The sequence below is a fragment of the Ixodes scapularis genome, unplaced genomic scaffold, assembly GCF_016920785.2.
Source record: "Ixodes scapularis isolate PalLabHiFi unplaced genomic scaffold, ASM1692078v2 PGA_scaffold1__304_contigs__length_218370807, whole genome shotgun sequence".
NCBI classification, from domain to species: domain Eukaryota; kingdom Metazoa; phylum Arthropoda; class Arachnida; order Ixodida; family Ixodidae; genus Ixodes; species Ixodes scapularis.
Genome location: NW_024609846.1, coordinates 166,738,641 through 166,758,696, shown reverse-complemented (window position 1 = coordinate 166,758,696; position 20,056 = coordinate 166,738,641). Strand labels below are relative to the sequence as shown.

The 20,056-nt window shown below is 49.3% G+C and overlaps 2 pseudogenes; both read right to left on the bottom strand.

Moving 5' to 3' along the window:
• Nucleotides 1-237: 237 nt before the first annotated feature.
• Nucleotides 238-4,124, bottom strand: LOC115329052 (annotated as a pseudogene).
• Nucleotides 4,125-18,447: 14,323 nt separating this feature from the next.
• Nucleotides 18,448-19,845, bottom strand: LOC115323586 (annotated as a pseudogene).
• Nucleotides 19,846-20,056: the final 211 nt, after the last annotated feature.

The window sequence follows — 20,056 nt, the reverse complement described above, 5'->3', positions numbered from 1 at the left end:
TAGCGGTACGCTTCAGCTGCGGGGACAACAATTCGTTTTTTTTTTTTTGTTTTGTTTTTGATCCGAGAAATCGAAGGTGACGATTCGAAGACTGCTCCTCGTGCGACTAAAGCACTGGTCAGGGCGAAGCGCTCATGCCCAAACCGTGCTAGGTGTGGATGATGATGATTAACTTTATTTTCAAAAAAGGTGGCGCCATGGCCTCATTGGGGGAAGGGGAACATAGGTTGGAAAAGTTTACATTCGGCGGTGCACTCCTGTCGAGCGCGCGAACTCCCATAGGAAGATCAGCGTCTCCCTAGCCAGTGCCTCGATAACCGGTGTGATCCAGGCCTCTAAAGTGTCGATGTGAGGCCCCAGGTGTTCGGCTCTTTTGTCTCGCAAGCCGGCAAAATCCCAGAGTAAGTGTCGGATCGTCGGGCTCACGCCGGCGGTGCATGTAGTGCAGACGACAAGTGCAGCGGGCTCGGACCCTTCCGGTGGCACTTGGTCGGGTGGGCGGCCCCTCCGTGATTTGTAGCTACGCCACCGAGCGAGTATGTCTTCGGTGAGCGCAGGTCCGGTGCGGGCCTTATGTATTAACACTTGTGCCCCTCTGGGTAAACCCTTGGGTAACGGTGCCGGGTTGTAGGGTGTTTGATCTAGCAGCCGACGCTGATCCTCTTGTCGGGCCGCAGATTTCTTCTCTAGGGGGTCTGGGTCCGGCGGCGCGAAGGGGACGAAGATCCCTGGGTTGGAGCGGTCTTCCCTGTGCTCGCTCGCCCACGCGTGTGCGGCCTCGTTACCGATGCCGCCCGTGTGTCCCGGGACCCAGTCCACTCTCACCTCAATACCTTTGGTTTTTTTCAATTACGAGCACAGACTCTTGATTCGCTGGCAGAGCGTCCCTTCGCGAGGAGTTTTCCCCAGACGGGCAAGGGCTTCCCTACAATCCGTGAAGATGGTTACACGGGTAGGTACGTCCACTGGGTCGAATGTCTCTCTTATTCGAGATAGTGCCAGGTGTATTGCATCCAGTTCGAGGCGGCTCGTGCTAGGTTCGGTGTCGTAATGAAGTGTCTGAGCATATCGGTCCTGGCCAGTAGCGTAGGCGAGTGTGGTCCGCTTCGTCTCTTGGCACCACGCGGCGTCTGTGAAGACCGCGTGCTCCACGAGGTCTGCCCGCGCAGCAAGTGCAGCTCTTTCTTCTGAATGTTCTTCGCGGTGTTGTTAGCGAGTGAGCGGCTTGGGGTTTCTGACCATAATGTCCTCCCATGGTGGCATGCTCTTCAGAGGCGGGGCCTCTCCTACGGGAGGCCGCCAACCCTGTAAATCCAGAAGATATTGACCGGCTCTAGTCGATGTCCGGCGCCGCTGATGGCCGGCAACGCGGGTCTCAATGATGGCTTGTAGAGTCGGAAGATTCGAGTACCGATACAGCTCTTCCGTCTTAGTGTGTGTTGGGAGACCCGTGATTGCACGCAGGCATTCACGATGCAATATTTCCAGCTGTTTGAGCTGCGCCTTGGTCAGGATGAAACATGCGGCTCCATAGCAGGCTTTTGAGGTCAGGACTGCTTGAGCGAGCAAGCGGATGGTGCGCGTGCCCGCGCCACCGAGGCGGTTGCCCATTCTCTTGATGAGTTGGAGCTGTTGTCGCCACTTGGGTTTGAGTTGCTTGATCCACTCTTGCGCTCCTCCTTGTTCGTGCAGTGGGACTCCCAATATGCGAATCCCACGTTCGGGGGAGCGCTAAATGGACTGGCCGGCCAGGGTCAGGTGTATTTGAGCTCTGTTGTGCTCTAGACCGCCGACGATGAGGAAGGCTGTCTTCTCTGGGGAAGGTTGCATGCCCATAGTTTGCAGGCACTGGTCAATGGCATCTAGGCCCATCTGCATGGTTTCGACCGTTTCTTTAGTGTCGAGCTTTGTGTTACGGGGGTCCACCCAAAGGGTGATGTCGTCCGCATAAGTTGTGTGCTGAAGGTGTGGGACGGCGCGCAACACCCTTGCTATTTTTCTCATGACCAAGTTGAAAAGGATCGGCGAAAGGATGGCTCCTTGAGGTACTCCACGGAAATTCTGGAACATGCGGGGTTGCTGGGCGCCCGAGCTGATCTCAAAGGTACGATTCTTGAGGACGCTTTTCACGAAATTGATTATGCGGGTGCCTGCGCCACTCTCTTCGAGTTCCTCGATCACTGCCGAATGCTCGACGGTGTCAAAAGCTTTCCGGAGATCCACTGCCACCAGGAGTCCGGGTACCTTGTTGGTTCTTCGGCGCCTCCTACCCACAAAGTTTCGGAGGAGGTGTAGGCTGTCATGGGTGCACAGTCCGGGGCGAAAACCAGTCTGCGCAGCGTCGTAGTAAGGGTCGTCCCTGGCTTCTTCCAAGACATAAGTGAGTCGCGTAAGGACCATCCGTTCGAGTAGCTTGCATAGCGTAGACGTAAGTGAGATTTGTCGGAGGTTCTGTATTTGATCCGGACTCTTTCCTGGTTTAGGAATAGGGTACACTACTGAATGTTTCCAGTCGGCCGGTAGTACTCCTGACGCCCAGACGTCGTTAAGCTCTTTCAGGAGCTTTCGTTTCTCCGGCTCGTCCAGGTTGCGCAGCATGCGCCACGTGATTCCATCCTTGCCCGGGGCGCTGCGCTCGTTGACAGAGTCCAAGGCCAGTGTCAATTCTTGAATCGTGAACGGGGAGTCTTGTTCTGTGTCGCTCGGCGGTTGCAGTTCGTAGAGGCACAGGTCAGGATCGTTAGCAGGTTGTGGGAAAAAGGCCTTGGCGGCCGCTTCCTCAAACTGCTCCGGAGTTTGGTCGGTGGCTAGCTGGATGTTGCGAGCAGTGTTGGGCGCCTTGGTCTTGCCGGTCAAGGCTCTGTGGGCGCGCCATAGCTTGTGGGTGCCAGTTCGTTCGTCAAACGTCGCGCAGTGGTCAAGCCACCTCGAGTGAGCCAGGCGTTTGGCATATCTACGTGCCTGTGCCGTCTTGTTGCGCAAACGCACTAGGTCCTTGAATCGTTTGCCGTTGTTAAGATATATCTTGTGGAGCCGCTTGCGTGCTTCCCACAGGTTGATTAGATGTTTGTCGGGAACCGGGTCTTGGTCTTCCACCTCCAGGTTTCGCGTGGCCGCTTGCGCTGCCCTCAGTAATTTTGCGGTTACGGGAACCGCATCTTCGCACGTGGCCACCGCCTTTCGGAAGGCGTCCCAGTCGATAGCCTGAGTTAAACGTCTGCGCCCTGCTTTGCCGCCGGTTGAGAGCTCCAGCCAGATGGGATAGTGGTCGAACCCCATAGGGTCCGGTCCGCACCGCCAGTCGGTCACCAGTCGGGAGTCCGCCCTGGTTAGGTCCGGGGTGGTGTCTCGCTGTCCCTCGTGCAGTCCGTGGCGCGTTGGGTAGTCGAGGTCGTTGGCCAGAGTGAGGTGCGCCCACTCCGCTGCCTCTTTAGCCGCGCGCCCCTGGCGTTAGCAATCGAGTACCCCCCGTCCGGGTGGTGCGCGTTAAAATCGCCCGCCACGAGCAGGCGGTCACGGGGGTAGCTCTGCCGGAGGTCCATCAGCCGTTGGAAGCCGGCTTGTCCAGCGTGGCCGCGGCTGGAACAGCTTGACTCAGGTCTCGCGCAGTAGGAGGTTAAGATGACCCGGTGGCGTCCAAGCGTGCAGCGAACCGCCACCACCTCCTGGAACGGGTTACAGTAGGCCGTCGTATCTATTTGTGAATGTGATAGGCCCTTGTTCACAAACACCGCAGCTTGTGCTTCAATGGTCTGAGATGTGTCACTTGATCCGCCTCTTAGTCCGTGTTCAATCGTTGGTTGGAAGTATCCCTTGAAGCCCGAGATGCCCGGACTCATTCCCCGTGTCTCCTGCAGCAGAAGCGCCGCCGGCCTTCCGGTTAAGCGGAAGAGCTCGACGAGCTCGGCAGCGCTCTGACGTAGCGAGCGGCAGTTCCACTGCAGGAGGTCGGGGGGACGCTCAGGCGGTGGGTGCGCCGAGCTGCTGTTCAGTGGAGGTTGGTTGCGGCTGGTGCAGGCTGGGTCCATGTTGGCTAAGTATGGGGGGAACATCTGAGCGACCTGTTGTACGACCATTTGAGTCACCTGTTGGAGGAACTGCTCCGTTTGTTGTTTTTGTTGCATTTGTATTTGCTACTGCATCTGCTGTATTTGTTTCATTTGTTATGCTTGCTGCTGTTGCTGCTGTATGAGTTGTTGTATCCATACCGGCGGCTCGTTAGAGTTCTGGGTTGCTGCCTGGTGCTGGGGTGCAGGTACGTGGGATTGCTTTCTTGCCTGCTGTCGTGTGGATGAAGTATCTCCAGATGGTTTGCGATACCGCCCAGGTGAAAGGGACTGGCGTCGCTTGCTTTTCTCGAGGAGCTCGGTTTCCAATCTCTCTTCTTCCTCAACTTCAAAGTGCAGCGCCCGGAGCCGAACTGCTCGTGATTTCTGCCGTTGATTGCGTTTGCACTTGACTTGTTCCATTGTACGCTGAATTTCTTTCAGTTGTTGTTCCAGCCGTTTCATGGTGCTATTGAGATCGGCTTGATCGCGGTCTTGCTCGACCTGGAGTGTCTCAAGCATCTGGCATGCATTTTGGCTGCGACCGCCCTTGAGACCTCTCGCAGTTATATCGGCGTAGGAGTGGAGTGGATCCTGGATCTGAACGTTGCTCGACCCGCGCAGCTGGGAGGTAGTACCCTTGGAACCGCTACGTGAGTTAGTGCTGCCAGAGGGTTGCTTGGATCGCTGCCTGCGCTTGCGTGAGCGGCTCCGTGCCAGTATTTCTTGTTTGGCTCCTTCCCTTTGTTTCGCGCGCTGAGCGAATTGAGCTCGAGCGGGACAAGAGGGATCAGTAGCCACGTGTCCATCCTGTTTACAATGACCGCAGTACTTGGCCTTGCCATTCGGGCAGGCTTCCGGGGGTTGCTCGTGTTGTTTTCCGCAGTTGCTGCGGACCGGCTGGTTAATCGGGCAGCTGGTAACTTTATGTCCCGGGCGGTGACAGCGCGGTCACACGAGAGATCGCTGTTCGTAGCATTCCACCCTTCTCGTAAGCTCCAATACATAACTTCGCGTGGCGGATGCGGAGATGCAAAGTGGATGAGGACTGTACCTTTGGAGCCCATAGGCCGGGCCGTCAGGACATCCACTCCGTCGGCGTACAGCGCCTCCAGAAGCTTAGCCGTGGGTTTGTTGGGTTTGCAGCCATGGATACCTTCCGTGGGAACTTGGTGCGTACGCACCGGGAGTGGTGGTCTCGATCGCAAAGGTAACACACCCATACGGAGGAGATGTGTGGCCTGCGTGGAGTCGCACGTAGTAACGACGATGGCATTAGAGAGTTTGCTCACCCTCAGTATCTGATGTTTGAGTAACTTGGGGTCACCGGCGAAGGAGCTGATAACGGTCTTCAGCTCTTCTGGGTCTAAGCCCAATACGTCGCATCTTTCTGTGGGCTGTATCTTGATTACATGGGTGCCGAGAGTTACACGTTCCTTGCGGCTTGTGGTGGGTAGGGGTTGGCCCGATGCCTTCAGTTGCGCTCGGCGCTGGGTTCTCGTTGTAGCCTTTTCCCAAAGTCCCTCCAAGTCAGTGGCGTCCGGCTCTCGCGAAGCCCATGAAGCCTGGAGACTCGTGTCTGCGTCTTTAAGACTATCGTCGGACGAACGAAAACGCTTTGCATTATTGGACGGGCCGAAGTCCTCCGCGTCCTCGTCCATCGTTTGCGAGGGAGGGGGAGAGGTTTCGTACGAAGTGACAGCGGCATGATCCTGAGTAGCCTGTAGCAACTGCAGCTGCGGTGGCGCAACCAGAGGCGTCGTCATGTCCGGGAGTTAAAACTGCGTCGTGGGTCCGATGGGCCGGCGGCGCAACCGTCACCGTGCCCTATTCCTTGCCGCGCTGGGCCAGTAGGCTTAGCGCGGAGGGTTCAACGAAAGGCTCATAAAAGGTGAAAAAGGGCTCAAAATTGAGCAAAAAGTTGCTCACGGATGCGAGTAGAGCTCTCGAACCGCTGGTGAAATCAAAGAGAAGAGATGAAACCAATTACATTCCAGTACAATCAGGACAAGGCCGCAGGGATGCCAGGAAACGATTCGAACCAGTCTTCTTCGTATTTTTTCCTAGGTGTGGATCAATATATTTCTTAAGCTGTGTTTTATTAAACACCGGGCTGTATGGGGGACTACAAGCTCGATAGAGCGCCCCCTATAGTTCGGTCTCCTGCCAAACTTTCTAAAACAGGGCTCTGCCGGTTTCATTGCGGTGACTTGCGGTGATATTGCGGTGATATTGCAGTGATATTGCGATGATATTGCGGTGACTCATGTTTGCAGACTGTTTTTTGCATGATGTATAAGCAGTATGGCCCCGGTTTAATGCTGCCTTCACACTGGCGTTCGAATCGCAATCGCGAAGCGGATTCGCTCGTTTTCATCATCAAATGCGCGGGAATTTGTACTGAAACTTTAAGCGACCACGTTTGGAACCTCTTTGCTAATGCGGTTCTTCCGCCAGTGTGAATGCAGCATAATTCCTTATTCACACTGGCGGATGAACCGCATTCGCGAAGCGGTTGTGAACACTGTTGTGTAACCATTCAGTGCAGATTCACACGAATTTGGTGATGAAAGCGAGCTGATCTTCTTTGCGGTTGCGATTCAAACTCCACTGTGAGGGCAGCATGGGAGCGGCTAATTTTGTGACTAAGCAAATATTCTAGACCAGAATAAGAAAAAAATGTTCGAACAATGTTTGTTTGTTTTTTGTAAGGGGATAAATTATGAGAAGGAATAACTGAATTGAGGGGTGGACAGAGGGTTCAAACAGGAGACGTGGTTTCTGGGATAAGGATACAGTTAATACTGATCCTCCTCGCAGAGTAGAGTAATGACGTCTAAAGACCGATAAGAGTTATGCCGTTTGCTTTGTCGAACGCGTCTAACATTTCCGATTGTTAATTGATAGAGATTTGAGGTTTCCAAACGTAAGTTTGGCGGACGAGCATAGCTTGCTTCCAGCGCATGAATTATCCTGTTGGAGTACGTAATTCCAAGGAACGCTCGTTTCTACTAATAATTGCAATTCATGTTGAAATTGCTCTAACCTTCGAACATTTATGACACACATAATTATGTTAAAAATTTTACAGCAATTGAAATGTTTGATTCCAATTTAGATCAAAGTAAAGATTAAAAAAAAAACAAAAAAACGTCTCTACCTTAGCTTTGAGCGCAGTAATTTTCGGCGCAAAACAAAACGCATTTACGTACCTAAAGTGCGTTTCTTCGCAGAACAGCCGTGTACCGCGGCAAAGCAGCACCGCCGCAATCGAAAACTGGTTCTGCTCTGCCAACTTATTTAGAAGGCGGACACTTCCGTAACCTCGATCACTTAATTAATAACGTTGTGACGTTGGCAGTACACCACTCTGCGAGTTAATCTGGTGGTCAAGGGCTTCCTGCATCCTAACGCGCGAGTCAAAAGTAGCACTTGAGACTCACGGTCGGTCTCGGCGTTGAACAACTTGCCGATCAGAAAATAACTGAACTTCTTACAAACCCAGACAAGCTCTAGACCTAATTCCTCAATATATGTGCATAATTTCTCAGTGTCGCCATGCATCCTAGAGGTGTACGTGATTACTTTGAATATGGTGCCCTCCTGCTTTTATCATAGTACGGCGCCGTGGTCGTGAGAACTTAATCGGCCGTCACTGCGGTCTCATTTTCCAGGGTCGTAGACTCCAAGAACTAATGGCAACGGCATAATTAACTTCCGCTTCTCGAACCCATCCCTTTAGGTTAATCACCGACCAAACTCTTGCTTCGAGCTGATCACAGAGCTAAGTGGTTAAACATTGCTTGCTAAGTTCTGAACAAATCTAGGCAGGTAAGTAGCCATTCACAGCATCCTTTATAGCTTGAGCTTAGATAGAAATCGTCCCATGCGTTTTGTTTTGTAAAAGCATAAATATACAAACATATAAAAGTAAAAAAAAGTAACCTTTGGTTAGTTTAGAAGAAGTACACAGACTAGCCATAACATTTATTTGTGGTAAAGTTAGAAGATATCTATTATCAGAGTTGATGAAAACCAACAAAAAAGTTTTCGAGCACCTGCATAGTAATTTAACGGGCAGTAATATTTGCATTAAAATCATTCTCTCTACATTAATATACTTATTTAAAGCCGCTTGTAACAAGGCGTATTAGGAGCCATCAGCAGTATACTTTAACGACGTGTTTTCTATATACTAGTCAGGTTAAACATTGATTTTTTCCTTCGAACTTTTAATGTTTAAAATTCCCGCCTCTGCGGTGTTTCTTTGCGCACGGGTTTTATTATGGAGTTAGAGAGACTACTTTATGATTGATATTATGGTAATATAAATTTTATTGTTAGCCAGTTTTCATACGGACGTTAGAAATAATAAATTGTTTATCTAGATAAACTAAGAGTCATAATTTCTGTTCACGTTTGTACTGCACGCATGCGAGCCCCAGCCGTGAATTTGCATCTGTGTTATGGCACTGTATTTCTATTTCATCATGGAAAAATATTGAACACGCAAAAAAATGCTTACGCATCATGCACGACAGACATCTTACACGACGTTGTTCATATGAACATAATTCAATTTCATTCACATCGATACTGTCCACTTTATATGAAAGAACATTTTCAGGATCTTTGCTTCCATTAAAGGGGCGGCGCAACTATTTCAGGACTTTGGCCAATTACCTGCGGGAATAATATGTGTCCCCTATGAAACGAAGAACAGAAAACCGTATTTTCTTGCCGCGCTTGTTTTTATTTAAAACAATATGAAACAGATAGAAGGAACAAGTGCCTCTCAACTCCCACGTCTTCTTTCGAGTGACGTACTCAGGGGGTCCATCTGGTTTCCCGTTAGGTTCTCTCGTCAGATCCCCCAGCCGCTTCCTCCGTGATCGTCGACTTTTCAATGATTAGCATCGCCGAAGGTCGTGGCGAGCGATCGACACAAAAGATGCTTCGCCACGGGGCTCACGGCGAGTGTAGCAGTGGAGGGTGACAGGTTTTGTTGACTTCCGCGAGTCCCCCAGGAGACGTTTCACCGCAGTTTTCTTAACCGCCAAACGCGGCTACAGTACCGCAAACACACCGTTTTTTTGTTTTGCGATTGCGCAGCGGAATAGCCGTTTTTGGGTCACTTGTGCCTAGTTAAACAATATAAAAAAATACAAACTGGAAATTCTTTTAACGTTAAAATCGTTGCACTACCCACTCAAGAGTTCGCATCCCTATTAACAGTTAGTGCTGAAAGGGATGTTAGTGACAGAGTGTTTTACCAGCACTTTTATTTTCCCTAACTTGCCAACGGTTTCGAGAATTCGGTAAGTTTTTGACAACCAGTTTATAAACATCGATAGTTTCTCTGCAGATCTATGCTTTTAGGAACCAGATTCGACGGATTTACGTCACTTGGTTTGCACATATACGTGTTTGTGTGCAAGGCTTCTTCGCTTTGGTAACTGCAAAAATAAACATTTAGCGATCGATTGTTGGTACTGTAATTTGGTTTCGTAGCCCCGTTGATTGTTGGTCATACACCTCTTCACGCTTAAAGACTGAAACACATCCGAGCAAAAAACGCATCCGGGTCGCGCGCTGAGCCGCGTAACTATAGCAACCGCCGCTGGCACTAACACGTGCGTGACTGTCTCACCGCCTCGCCATGACAGCGGCGGTTGCAACGGTTAAGGCGCTCGGCGGTGCGATGCGAAGCGGTATTTGTTCACATGTCCCTCACTCTTGAATCGTTTTTCTTCAAGTGTGAAGCAACGTCTGCTAAAAGTCCCTAAAAGGGATCTTTGGCGAACCGTTACCGTACTACCGTTACCGTTGCCCGAGCGCGCATGCGTGACTCGTACCGACGTCACGTGCCTGAAACGCTGTACCGCGTTCGCCTTACCGTGATACAGCGGCCCTGTGTTCAACATGGCGGTGTCCCCGCTCCACCACTGCGAGCGTCGACGACACACTTACTCTTTCGGAATGCGGGAGGAGACATCCAGAAGCAATTGTAGCGGCCAATAGTGCTGGAGGGGCCATATTTAGTGGTAAGGGCTGCTTTTATAACGATCCAGGCACGTCGCACAATTGGGTTGCTTTTCTTTTCTTTCCGCAATGGTATGGGCATTTTGCCTTTCTGCTGCGCCGCGGCACTCTTGAGCTAAAATGAATCTTTCCATAGCCTCCTCTATACTGACAAAGCCGGGCAGATCGCCAAGAGACGCGGCCGCCGAAAGTGAAAAGGTAGAGTGGCACACACCGGATGAAAGGAGAGGCTAAAGGCTCTGGCTAAAGGAGAGGCAAGTAACGGGGCGCCCCGCTGCGGCGAGAAGCCAAAACGCACTTGACCCGAGCGATACAATGTCCGCTCGTGCTACTCGCGTTCCTCGGGCTACCACTTCGTTTCTCGCCGGGTTTGAAACCCATGTTTCGGGTCGTCGCCGCTGCAAAATCTGTGCGCTGACTACGGACTCCATGAGAAATGCTTTGTGCTACCAGATCCTCGCGCTCGAACTCTGCGATCGGGCACTCTATGACTCCGTCGTCGAACTGCCAGGCTTTCCGAGTGTAGAGGGGGCTATGATCTATCATTTCATATCACATCATATCCAATCACAATATAAAAGAAAGACTTCCGATGGCATTGCGGCTTCCTCGGTGGCTCTGTTCTGTTTAAAGCATTTCAAAGCCCGCGCCTTCATCACGCGCTTGTTGTCTTTCGCCGCGCTTTGGCTGTGTGTAGCTGCGTGAGCACTCTTCTTATTTAAAGGAGCGATGCAACAATTTTTGTACTTTGCGCAAATACCGCTCAAAACGGATCAATAACGTTAATGACCTATGAAACACGCGTTCGTTTTTGACCCCACAAAATAGAAGTCCCAGAAAAAAAAATTAAAGAAAAACGAGCAGCGCTCACCCCCTCAGCTCGCAGCCAGAACAATCGGCCACGTGATCTGGAGCCGATTATATGCCGCCAGGGTTGATCATAGCCACGCGCTGGGGTTGGCAAAGCGCAGGACACGCGCTGAGTTCCAGACATTGTTATGACTCGGCTGTTGTCGTCGTTGCAGCGATTGGACGTGGGCGACTACCCGAATGCTTCTCGAGCTAGCAATTATCACGAGCCCAAGTCGAGTGCCCACGCAACGCTCGGGTCCAATCTATGAACAGCACTCAAATATCGTCACTTGGGTGTACTGCGATCCCCACGTTACGTCATCAAATTTTGCAAAGGAGAGATCGAATGAAAATGATCGCTTTTGTCCTTGAAATTACACCGCAACAAAGGAGTTTCTTGGCCAGTGGCGTTGCGTGGGAGTATCCTTCAGTCCCAGGTGTGCCAGTAAGCTCGTGTCAAGTGAAAAACATTCCAATTGAATATCGTTGAGCATGATTCTAAACCTGAGACTGGGGCAGGAAGAGAACACAACAGAAGGTAGTAAAAGAGGAGGCAACGTCTCAAACTCAGCTGCAAAGTTTATTTCGAACACGCTTTATATACCCCATCTCCAACGCCGTCTCTACAAAAAAAAAAATATATATATATATATATACACACATGACAAGAGGACAATGACACTTGGGTAAACCTTCTCTTATCTCCCTTGACCTCGGCTGTGGGACACTCACACAGAGGGTCACATTCTAGCATAACCACGCACCCGGCGGACGTAGGTGAAATCACTACTGAACACAAAGAAAGGGTTTGACCTTCAAAGGTGCGGTCTAAAACGGCAATTTTCTATTCAAATCAGAGACAAGCGGAATGAACAAACTGTGAGAAACCGACGAGTTTTTATACCGTATTTTCACGATATTTCCCATAACCTAAAAGCGTCGGCGAAAAGGTTTGGCGTAGAAACAGTGTTCACATCCGATTTTAAGTTATGCAAGCTTACACCTTTTGAATCGAAACAGGAAGTTTGCCCGAAGGCACATCGGGAGAAGTCGGTACCGTGTGAGAATTCTGTGGTTTATGAGATTCCTTTGGAGTGTGGATTTAAATACGTAGGTCAGACGTCGAGATGTCTAAATGATAGACTGACGGAACACAAACGGAATGTGAAAAACAACGCGTCCAATTCCGAGTTAGCCAGGCACCTTTTAGAGTGTAATAATTGTAAAGCCAACTGGTCTGAAATGGAAGGAATTCACAAAGAACACAATGATATGAAACGTGTAGTCCAAGAAACGATTCGTATAAAAACGTCTGGCAACTGTATAATTAGGCGTCATTGCAGTTTGGGAACGAATGTAAACAATTTCTACGCTTGTAAAGTTTTTTTCTTTTTTTGTAGTATTAGTGTTGTTTATATGTGTATCCTTGGACTTGTTCGAGAAAATCGCAGTGTTATCCATTTGTGGTTCGTGGTAAGAGGGTTGTTCTCATTTTTGGAGATGGCCCCAGTTCCGTCTGTTAGCAGTGTATAGTATTGTTTCTTTGGACTGAGCGATTTGTTAGAGGAAACGCACCTTTGAAGGTCAAACCCTTTCTTTGTGTTTAGTAGTGATTTCACCTACATTCGCCGGGTGGCGGTGGTTATGCTAGAATGTGACCCTTTGTGTGAGTGTCCCACAGCCGAGGTCAAGGGAGATAAGAGAAGTTTTACCCAAGTGTCATTTCCCTCTTGTCATGTGTGTATATTTTTTTTTTTTTTTTTTTGTCGAGACGGCGTTGGAGATGGGGTATATAAAGCGTGTTCGAAATAAACTTTGCAGCTGAGTTTGAGACGTTGCCTCCTCTTTTACTACCTTCTGTTGTGTTCTCTTTTCTGCCCCAGTCTCAGGTTTACAATCATGTTCAACTTACACCAGCTCGCCTGCACTCTGACTATTTTTTCGTGAATATCGGTGCACCACTCCTTTAAAGGAGCGATGCAACATTTTTTGTACTTTGCGCAAATACCGCTTAAAACGGATCCCTAATGTTAATGCCCTATGAAACACGCGTTCGTTTTTCACCCCACGCAATAGAAGTCCCAGAAAAAAATTAAAGAAAAACGAGCAGCGTTCACCCCCTCAACTTGCAGCGAGAACAAGCGGCCACGTGATCTGGAGCCGATTCTATGCCGCCAGTGTTGATCATAGCCACGCGCTGGAGTTGGCAAAGCGCAGGACACGCGCTGAGTTCCAGACATTGTTATGGCTCGGCTGTCGTCGTCGTTGCAGCGATTGGACACGGGTCACTACCCGAATGCTTCTCGAGCTAGCAATTATCACGAGCCCAAGTCGAGTGCCCACGCAATGCTCGGGTCAAATCTATAAACCGCTTTCAAATATCGTCACTTGGGTGTACTGCGATCCCCACGTTACGTCATCAAATTTTGCAAAGGAAAGATTGAATGAAAATGATCGCTTTTGTCCTTGAAATTACACCGCAACAAAGGAGTTTCTTGGCCAGTGGCGTTGCGTGTGAGTATCCTTGAGTCCCAGGTGTGCCAGTAAGCTCGTGTCAAGTGAAAAACATTCCAATTGAATATCGTTGCACCGCTCCTTTAAAAGGGTGATGCAACAATTTTTTTACTTTGCGCAAATACCGCTTAGAACAGATCCCTGACGTTAATGACCTATGAAACACGGGTTCGTCTTTCACTTCACGCTATAGAAGTCCCAAAAAAAATTACAGAAAAACGAGCAGCGTTCACCCCCTCAACTCGCAGCCAGAACAAGCGGCCACGCGATCTGGAGCCGATTATATGCCGCCAATTTTTATCATAGCCACGCGCTAGGGTTGTCAAAGCACAGGACACGCGCTGAGTTCCAGACATTGTTATGGCTCGGCTATTGTCGTCGTTGCAGCGATTGGACGCGGGCGACTACCCGAATGCTTCTCGAGCTACTAATTATCATGAGCCCAAATCGAGTGCCCACGCAGGGCTCGGGTCCAATCTATGAACCGCATTCAAATATCGTCACTTGGGTGTACTGCGATCCCCATGTTACGTCATCAAATTTCGCAAAGGAGAGATTGAACAAAACTAATTGCTTTTGTCCTTGAAATTTTACCGCAACAAAGGAGTTTCTTGGCCAGTGGCGTTGCGTGCGAGTATCCTTGAGTCCCACTAGTGCCAGTAAGCTCGTGTATAGTGAAAAACATTCCAATTAAATATCGTCGCACAGCTCCTTTAGAGGAGCTGTGTAACGATATTCACTGTCTGCGCACTGATTACGTCGGCAGGCATCTTCAGACAATGTTGAAGTTGGTTCAGGTCGTAGTTCTCGAAGCGGAAGAGTCCTTTGAACGTTTCGACTTGCGTTCTGGCGATGTTCAATCGACCAGAGGCGCTGACCATCCGTCTTGCCTCATCTTATCCGTTTAAAAATTGTAGTTTCTCAAATTCTTTCCACGACAGCGCGTCGAGCAGTAGCGGGTCGTATAACACGCTATAAGTTATCGCCGATTTCCAGCCCTTGAGGTGGAAAGCACGAAGACCGAGCATTAAAAAAATGTAAGAAAAGGACGCGGTTTTAGTAGTAGTATATTCTAAGATGAAAAGGGGGTAAAAACAAGGCGAAAGGTTAGTTTCCCAGTAATGGGGTCAGCTTTCTCGTCTTGGTAGGGGGGGTAGGGGAACCAAGAGTGGTTGTTGGAGAGGAGGCACAACCAACACTATGTTGCACTATAATACACTAAGATATACTATTCACAGTGTGATGCAATAATAAACACATTGCGTGGCTAATTATGATCTTCGTCCTTTCCTCGCGAATTCCAAACTGCTATAGCCTGCGGTTTTTAATAAGTCAAGCAGTGCTCTTAAAGGTTCTCGAATGCCGACAGTTTCTCAAATGCCGCGAACCTGTCGAGAACAGGAGTGACTTGTTGTTGGCAGTTGGAATATTGAGCTGTTTGAGGGTGGACACAAGTGTCTCTCGGTAGTTGCTCACCACTCTGCAACGCCAGAGAATGTGTTCGATGTCCTCCGTGGCACCACAGGCACTGCAGGCTGGGGATGTCAGGCTTTTGATGAGATGCAGGCGAGAAGCGGTTCGGGCGAAGCCCACCCCTATCCGATGATGTAGTGCTTGTTCAAGCCTGCTGAAGCTTTTCTTGGGGATTGTGTGCGGCGGGGTTCCAGCCGCAGTTTCAGGGTCAGGATGGAGTTTCTGAATGGCTTTTTGAATAAGGTTGTTTGACGAATTATATGGATGTACGGAGATCTTTGGTATGACATCCGCATGAGCAGCACGTACGAGAACATCTGCAGTCTCATTTCCTTGAAAACCAAAGTGGGAAGGGATCCACTGAAACTGAATAGATGCACCTTTCACAGCTGCCTTCTGCACTAGCCGGGCTATAGTGCTAGCTAGCGGAGATGCTCTTTCCAGGTTCGTCAGTTGTCTTAGAGCTGCTTGAGAGTCGGAGAAGATGACAAAGTGGTGTAGCTCCGCGTGCTTGAGAGTTTCCTGTACGGCAAGCCAGATGGAAGCAAGCTCGGTACATGCGGTGTTCAGACAGATGGCCAAGCGACCTTTTGTGTGAACTATGAGTTGGTGAAGGCAGTAGGCAGCTGTTGCGGAATTTCCACATATGCTACCATCTGTATATATATGCGTTTTCCCTGCGTAATTTGTAGTTATAAACTTTTCAGTTATGGACCGTGCTATGCAATCTGCGGCCCAATCTCGCCGAGGCAGGTCAGGAATACTAGCCCGTATTTGCAGATGCTCTTCGTTGCAGTGAGGCGGAAGTGTTTCGGGAACGTTAGAAGGATAGCCGATGGTTGAACGAAATGCTTCACCCATCATTCCGAAATAGGAATTATGCCTCTGTATGATGCCTTCAATGAGTTGGGTTGTATTATATGCACTGTGGAGCCTAGTTAATTGTCGAAGAACTCGTTGTTGTGCTTGATGCCGTAGTGGGGAGTCCCCGATGTCTACGAGTGTGGGAACATTTTGTGATGAGCAGGGTTGGCCGAGGCAGAGCCTTAGCGCCGTTCAGTGGAACGTTTCAAGAGTTGTCCATTGTGGTCTTGCTATGTCGAGTAGGGGAAGTACGTAAAGCACTCTGCTTACAATGAGACCCCAAAAGAGCGTCAACAGTGATGATTGGAAGGGACCCCAGTTTTGACTCGCAATGCAGTGAAGAGCACTACAATGTTTATGAGTCAAACACGTGTCGTGCTTAACAGCAGGGCGCCAGTTCACTCTGTCGTCTATAATAACGCCAAGGTATTTAACTTGTGTCCGCCTTCGAATCCGTTCTCCTTACACGCGAAGTCTTGGGAATTCGGAACCCAATCGCCCTCGTGGTCTGTATGTGAGTGCTAAGGTCTTAGCAGTAGACAATGTGAGGCCAGCGTGAAAGAGGAATGCTGAGGTGGTGTTGAGAGCCTTTTAGAGTTGTGCTTCAACTGTTGTTGAGAGGAGCGTTGGACCAGCACACCTAAGTTCGACGTCGTTGGCGTCTATTGAACGTTTGACTGGAAAGATAATTTCCTTTCATAAAGCAGGGGAGAGTGTTGCCATGACAACGTTGAAGAGTAGCGAGCTGAGCACACTACCTTGTAGCACTCCTTGTGTGCACTCGGGTGGCGTACTCAAGTGCCTGGCCAGTCTAACTTGGAGCGTTCGTTTGTTTAGAAAATATAGTACAAAGGCCAGGGCCTGACCTCCTACCTCGATTAATTGTAATCTTTCTATTATTACGTCGTGAGGAAGAGCGTCGAAAGCACGATGTATGTCCAAGAACACGGCATGTAGAGTATGTTTGTGGGCTTTGGCCTCTTCAAGAGACGAGGCAAGATCTCCGATGGCATCTGCTGTAGATCGACCTCTTCTGAAGCCCGAAAGTTCGCGTGAGAACCTGTTTGTTCAAGTTGCAAGTGAGACGGCGGTGGATCATCCTTTCCATTAGCTTGCAGGTGCAGGACGTCAATGATATTGGGCGATATGAGTAGAAGTCCTTCCTGCGTTTTCCTGCTTTCTTGACAGCTATCACGGTCGATTGCAACCAGGCATCGGGTAGTACTCCTTTCTGCCAAATGTTATGGAAGTAGGCTAGTAGTTTGGGTCGGCCTTCTTCCTCGATGTTTTTGAGAGCCTGGTTAGTTATACCGTCAGAACCTGGGGCACCACGTGGACGGCAGTTTGACAAGGCGTAATTTAACTCTTATAATGTGAAGTCGTAATCAACTGACACTTTTGGGAAGAATGGAACGGGAGGCCTGGGTCCAAGAAAAACAGCCTTTGGTAAGTTGATGTGAGCGGTGAATTCATCTGAAAATCGTTCTCTGAGGGCAGCGAATGAGACTTTGTTTTTGCTGGTGCTGCAAAGTGGTCTTTATGTGAGACTGCAGTGAATAGGCACTTGACTGTCGTCCATGCTTAGAGGGATCCAACGTCAGTGTTTAGGGAATTACTCCTCTGTTGCAACTGTTGACGGCCAAGTCCTGCGGTATATCTGCAAAGCTTGGCCTCAATTCGTCGTGATGTTGTGCAGTCCTGTGGTCGCTTAGAACGCCTAGCTATTCTTTGAGCTCGCCGGGATGCGGCGCGATGGTTCAAATATGTCAGGTCTGGGAATGGTTTTGCTGTTGGAAGCGTTATTTGTTTAGTGGCGATTTTGAAGGCGGTGGTTACGGCCTCCTCAATTGCTGGAAGATTTTGGCTTGTTAATATCCTGCTAAGAGTTAAGCGATAAACATTCCATTTGGTAATCTGATGCGTTCTGATCTTCCGTGGGATGGCATTGATGGGGAGGAGCAAGATGGGCACGTGGTCACTTCCCCATGTGTCAGGTTCTGCATTCAATACCATCTATGTTTCGGGTGATATAAATGTAAGATCGAGAACACTGTTTGTTTTAAAAAGAGAACCAATGAAGATTGGCTATCCGTTATTGAGGCATCTTAGGCCTAGATAATTCGTTACATCAATGAGCGCATTTCCCCTTTGCGTAGTTGTGTCACTTCCCCAAACAGGGTGGTTCGCATTAAAATCCCCGCACCATCGAATTGGCCCAGAAGAGCGTTTCCTGATATTTCTCATTTCATCCGGATGCCATGGTTGGTTAGGACGTCTGTAGCTCGAGACAACAGAAATACCATGTTTGTCCATTCTTATTGTTACGGCTGTATGTTCATCGTAAAGAGTGTTCAAGTCGTCAAGGTCGATTTCCATCTGTTTGAGGTAACTCTGCACGAATATAGATGCCATAGACTTCCCGTCGAGGTGCGGTGTCTTACTTCAATAATGGACGTATGGGGGTAATTGATGAAGTCCTGGTTGCACATACGTTTCTTGTAGAGCAAGAACATTTGGTTGAAGCTTTAAGAGGCGGCGACGAAGTTCGGCAAGTCGATTACGAAGACTATTGACATTCCACTTGTTGATTGAAGGAAGCATCTTGATACGACCTCGCGCGACCGGCGCTCGCACAGGGGATCCTGCAGCGTTGCTCTCAGGCATCGCTGTGTTTAGAAGTTTTCACGATTCCGGCAATAGCTATCACAAGGAGCATCATTCCTTGTCAAATTCTCTTCAAGGTGCTTGGCGGCATATTTTTAATGGCACTCCGCAGTGCAGAGAAGGTGAAGCACATTATGCTATCGGCGGACGTGGATGATTCTTCCGTTGGCTCCTCGGACACATGCCGACCATTAAGTACATCACTGTATGCAAAGTTTCTTTTTGGTCTAGTTTGGGTCATTTCTTGTTGGTCCTTCGCATCTGAGTTTCCTGAGTTTTCTTTATCAGTGGATAGAGAACGTTTAGAATGTATATGCATTGGCCTCGATGTAGCTCTTTTTTGACGAGTCTTTCTTAGGTTGTTTTTTCGTCCTGCTTGATCATGGGAACGATCTGTGCGCTTTGTTTCTTTTTGAAGCGCAGGATATTCTTCTTGTGCGTCAGGCAGTTCACGTTGCTTCTAAACAAGCCTTGGTTCGTGAATGAAAGATATTTTTTCTTGAAAGCGCCGCCAGGCGTACCTTGCAATTTACATAAGAACCAGGATGGTCACCGAGGCAGCTTGCATATTTGGTAGGAAGTGTGCCAGAGGATTGTTGGTAGAGTGTGCTTCTCCACATCTCTTGCATTTTGTTTCCCCTTTGGAGTAATTTGCAACATGGCCGAAGGCCTGGCAGTTGAAACACCTTGGAGGTGCCTCAATGTAGCCGGTTACCTTGTGCCGTGGGAAGCCGAGGTTGATCTTGTCCGGTCGCTCGTTGTTTGAACGGAATTTTAGTACTACCGGGTCAGTTGGTTGTGCAACCTCTGTTCCATTTTCGCGTCGCTGGTAGAGTCTACGAGCGGCAATCACACCGGTTGGTCCCAGAAATTTTTTGAGGTCATTATCAGTGTACCACTTTGGTACCCCTTTGATGACTCCGAAGTTTTGTAGGTGCGCTTTGTGTATTGTTGTCTGTACTGGGATCCCACAAAGGGAGTGCACTTTGAGAAGTCGATGCACAGTCGGTACTTCTGAGACGTCAGGTAGAAGACCTCCCCTCGCTGTAAAACGATGTCTCACGATGGACGCGCCAGCCAGTGTCTCTACTTCAGCAGGCAATTTCAGCGGGTTTTGTTGCTACAACCGCTTCTCCTCCTGCACGGGTGTTAGAAGGACTGGGACTCCTGTCGTCCTCTGTCGACGATGTTGCACTAAGGTGAACTGAGAGTCCTCTCCGGCTTCCGCCTCTTCCGTTCTTTCGGAGTGGTCGGTCAGAGATATCTCTTCATCAGCACCGTCTCCCTTACGTCGTTTAGTTTGGGGACTTACTTGTGTTCCATTGTAGTTATGGTCTGATTCGGTAATATTTGAGGCTGGGGATAGCGGATGTCCATCGGCACGGGACATACCAGGTGTACCCCTGCCTCGAAAGGCCAATATTGACTTGAATGGGCGTCTTAAGTTATACGTATCGAAAAATTGAACAAAAGAAGAAAACATGGCGACCTAGTACAACGCCTAGTCAGATAAGATTCTCTTCTTCCTCTTCAGGCCGACGCGGTTGTTGTGTTGGCCTTCGTGGGCAAGACACCGGCGCCCGCTAGAGCCACTGTATATG